Here is a 4,886-nt window from a genome sequence, read left to right as displayed (position 1 = left end):
CCACACAGCCCTCTGCCTACTTCGCCCGTCGGCTGGTCGCTCCCCGAATACGGGAGTGCCGTCGGCTCGGATTCAACCAAAACGTGACGCGTTTGTGTGCGTGCGTCTGAAAGCGACCAGCATGTGAGGTAAGATTGAAGGCAGCATAACACCACACCGCGGCATCGGATTTTCCACCCAATACCCAATCGGCTCATGGATGATGATGGTTGGGTGGCGACGGGTGGAAAACTGTTCACTCATACATAGGCGAATAGAGGTTCTGCTTGAACAAACAGTATTATGGAAGGAGAAAATCCGATAGTCAGGGGATTGGACAGTCGTAGGAAAACATTGTAGCTCTAACTGGGGGTTGCTGCTTCTGCGAGTGCTATAATGCGTACAAAGAGGGGTTCATTATTGATAAGAAGCTCGCATCGCCGATTGCAGGAGGATAGATTGTTGTATCACGTGGGCCACGGTTGTTCGAGTTTCATCCGTTGCACACGTGTGTTCGTGGGGAAAGTCTACCTGACAGTTAAGCGTACGGATGTTTGGTGCAGGATTTGCAATGGTCTTTCGAATGGTTTTAGTTAATTGCAAGTGTTAACCAGAAATTGTATGCGCCTTAACTATGTCTATAGCAAGCTTTTGTTATCAGTGAAATTTAACTTTGGAAAATCAGACCTTTCTAACTGCTAGGTAACTGTAAGTTACAAACAACTAGTTTGCCCAAACGTCAAATATTCAACTGAAGTAATGATGGTTAGTAAATAATTAATTAAATCATTAAAAAAATTTAACTTTATATCGCGTCTGTACCTTGTTCTCAATAACAATATATTAGTAAATTCACGAATTTAATATTGTTGCTTGAATATAAATAATCTGTAAATGTAAGTTTGTTTCTAGCAAAGTGCATAGCATTAAGGCCTAGATAAGGAACACAGTGTGAAACGGGGCTTACATTTTTGGTTGCGAAATGGTATCATAGGTCAAGGTCCGAAACATTATTCTGTTCAGTTTTGTTTGCTTGTAAAATTAACTGAATTATGAAAAAATATGTAGAGTAATGTGAGGCTAGATTTCTCAGTGCGGTTTATGTGAAATAACTTTCCATGTGATGACACTAATTTTTGTGATGCGTAACGTTTTTTTGACTGAGTGACCTGTGTTATAGTTAGTATTTGATTTTTTATAGTTTCAATAAATAAAATGTTTTTCCTCTAAATTTAATCCATTTCACACTGTCGAAAAAACGTTAGGTGGAGACAGCTTGTCGCAAGCGTAGAAAGCCAATAGAGCCAATCATTTATCACAAGGGTAAAATGCTGTGAAAACGAATCAGTAGGTTTCATGATGGAATTAAAATTTGACCGAAAAAATGGAAATTTTCGATTAATTTAATGTTATATTTTTCAATCAGAATCGTTCTTAATTTGATGAATTTAGAGTACTATTGTTAATTGATGTGTATGGAATTTCGTTTGATCCAATAATGAAATTGTTTTGATAACAATCAACAATGTATGCTCATAAAACTAACATGAAAGAGTCTCATAAGTAACTTATATGGATTGTGGCCAATCGTCCTTCTAAACGTTGAGAATCGAAATATTTACCAACACTCTGCCATTTAAACAGTCACGTAGTATATGGATGTTCGCTTTTGTTTGCTGCTTATGGAGAGAAGACAGTTTTCCGTACACTGTCTATTGAAATTTAAGTAAGGTTCAGAAATGTTTTCAAGAAGGTGGTACATTTTTTTCCTTGCTATTTTCGTAGTGTAAAAAATAACATCCTGATCGCGCACGGCCCTACGTTGTGTGTTACTTTCGCCCTTTGGCATCACGAGGGGGCAATTAAGGCCCAGAGAGAAGTTTTCTTTCGGAGTGCAACGACACGACACAAATGTTCACTATTTTACTGTACATTTATTCTAAACGGAAAATATTTACAAGTGAGCAGCGTGCCGGCGCTGTCGCCGGACGCAAATTGACTTACCACAATGAACTGAACACAAGCGCAGCTGTAGAGAGCGCTTTTATAGGCTGCCTCTTGGACGGCAGCATTGTCGAGCCAGAACAAAGCTGAAAAGAAGCGCGCGCAAACCAGCGTCGCTTGGGCCTCAGCTGGTCACTCACGGATGACAGTAATGCCCAGCTGAGGCGGGAGTTTTGGCACGAACATACTCCCCCCCTTGAAACCCCATGGGTTTCAACGTTTTTCGAATGAAGGGGTCCGGCAGGTGAGGGCACGGCTCCGAATATCAACACGAGGAGGCAGGGCTCCGTAGGGTGGAGGTACGACTTCGAATATTTACACAAAGGAGGCTAGGCTCCTGGAGGCATCGCTCCGAAAGGGTGGAGGCAGGGCTCCGAAAACAGCGTGGACGCACAGGTCCGTTAATGGAGGCACTATTCCATAAACATCACTTTGTACAGACGTGTGGGTCCGGGATGAATACACAGCTCCATCGAAAGCAGGCACGGCTGCTAACCATTCCATGGCGGGGACGCATGGCTCCAAGGGGAGGCACGGCTCCAAACCCCATAATGACGCAGAGGTCCGACTCCGAAAACTCGTAGACGCAGCGGTCCGGGTGGAGGTTTAACTCCATTGAAAACAGTCAGGTAACTGACGTGAACTGAAAATTATCACAGCGTAAACGTACTGCATTGTTGCAGATAAGAATAAATACTTAACTAAGCAGGATTGTGGGGCAGCAGTTTTCGGTCGCCGCGGTTGACCTAAACGCGCTACCCCTAGAGGCATCGATTACTGGAACCGCCTGGCCACTTTTAGCTTGTGGCTGCCCATGATGAAACGGATGAAAGTCGATTCATCCCGTTGATCAGCATTCCTTGAAACTAGTGGACGGCACGGTAACGGTAAATCTCTACTGCTTGTGCGTCGCTGTCTCCGCACTGAGTGGCGCACGGGAATTATTGTCCGAAGATGTTTCACACTACTTTCCACGTTATCGGTTGCAAATTGGTAAAATTCGTTCGTTTGATCTTCACACAACCTTGTAGTCCGAAATCCACTCAATTTTCTACGTACAAATAGCTTTTGTTTCCACTCACCACACATTTTTAATTGTTCTTGTTGCCATTGCGTTACGGCAAAATTGGTGGCTTTGTTTCCCTGCCGACTACCGACTGTCGGCTCACATTCAACGCGTGAGGGATAAATCGTAAACGTAAAAAACTTTAACACTTAACTTAGCCGTGTAGGTTTAGCTCGATGCGGGTGACGTCCCGTTAGTAAAAATTGGCGCTCGAACACTCGCGGGTGATGCCAAATTGGCGCGATCCTGGTCACGGCACCAAATATGATCGCGCACGGCCCTACGTTGTGTTCTAATTCCGCCCTTTGGCATCACGAGGGGGCAATTAAGGCCCAGAGAGAAGTTTTCTTTCGGAGTGCAACGACACGACACAAATGTTCACTATTTTACTGTACATTTATTCTAAACGGAAAATATTTACAAGTGAGCAGCGTGCCGGCGCTGTCGCCGGACGCAAATTGACTTACCACAATGAACTGAACACAAGCGCAGCTGTAGAGAGCGCTTTTATAGGCTGCCTCTTGGACGGCAGCATTGTCGAGCCAGAACAAAGCTGAAAAGAAGCGCGCGCAAACCAGCGTCGCTTGGGCCTCAGCTGGTCACTCACGGATGACAGTAATGCCCAGCTGAGGCGGGAGTTTTGGCACGAACACATCCATTTCTAAAATTCTGCAGACTCGATCCAACTCTTCATTTCTATTTTAATTTTTTTGTGTAGTTATGTAAAACAATACATAAAATCAATAAAATCATCCGAAAAGTAGACCAAAAACGTAACCGAGCTTGTCCAACACAACTCTACAAAAAAAAAAACACTCAAAAAATATCAATAAAAATTATGAAATAACGATAAAAGCTTTTATAAAATATAAAGATTTATAAATGAAATTAAGGCAGAAAATTTCATAAATCTCGCCAAAAAACTTTGAAACAGCTGCTGTGGAATAGTGGCGTATTTTAATTATTCTTATGGCAAATGTAATCATTTGATATTTTATTGTCATTTTTTGCTGTTGGTTATTTAACGTGATTTTTTTCGATTGTTCATCAGTATAATTTCTTCGGCAAAGTTATAGATTATAATTTTATCTTTCAGAAAAAAAAATATTAAAGACTGGAACGCGCAAAACTTGGTCGACTTCAAATTGGTGTATTTCTGTTAAAAATGCATGAAAAAAACCATGAAATGTTGCATTCGGAAGTTGATTGTATATACAATAGTTGCTAAAATAAGTTTTCACCGGTTGCTCACTAGTTTTCAAAATGGCGTCCAAGCAAGAGGAACAGCGTGTCAACATTTTGCTCGCGCAACAAAAGAACCCGACGTTCTCGCACGCCAAATTGGCGAAATTGCTGGATGTGGCCAAATCGACCATAACATGTATTTCAAAAGTGTTCAGGGAGCGTCTGTCGACCGTCAGAAAGCTTGGAAGCGGCGGCAATCGTAATTCGGACGTGGCAACGACGATGAAGAAGGCGGTAGCGAATTATAGGCGGAACCCTAAACTCTCCATCAGGTACGTCACTGGCAAGCTCATTGTCTCCCATATTAATGTGCAGCAGGCCAAGAAACGAGTCGGGTTGTCGACGTTTAAGGCGGTAAGGTTGCAAACCCAGATTATGATCAAAACACAATCAATCCGCAAAACTGTAATCTGCTAACAAAGTTCGACCGTGGGTGACGAAATTTATGTGAAGGTTGATTTCGAGCAGCTGCTACCATTTCTAGAGCAACATAACACGCCTGTGCTGTTCTGGTCGAACTTGGCAAGCTTCCACTCTGAGAAAAAGGCGATCGAGTGGTACGAATCGAAAAACGTGGTTGTGGTTCCCTACG

Source organism: Wyeomyia smithii, chromosome 1 (genome assembly GCF_029784165.1).
Source record: "Wyeomyia smithii strain HCP4-BCI-WySm-NY-G18 chromosome 1, ASM2978416v1, whole genome shotgun sequence".
Taxonomy (NCBI): domain Eukaryota; kingdom Metazoa; phylum Arthropoda; class Insecta; order Diptera; family Culicidae; genus Wyeomyia; species Wyeomyia smithii.
This window is presented reverse-complemented; position numbering follows the sequence as displayed.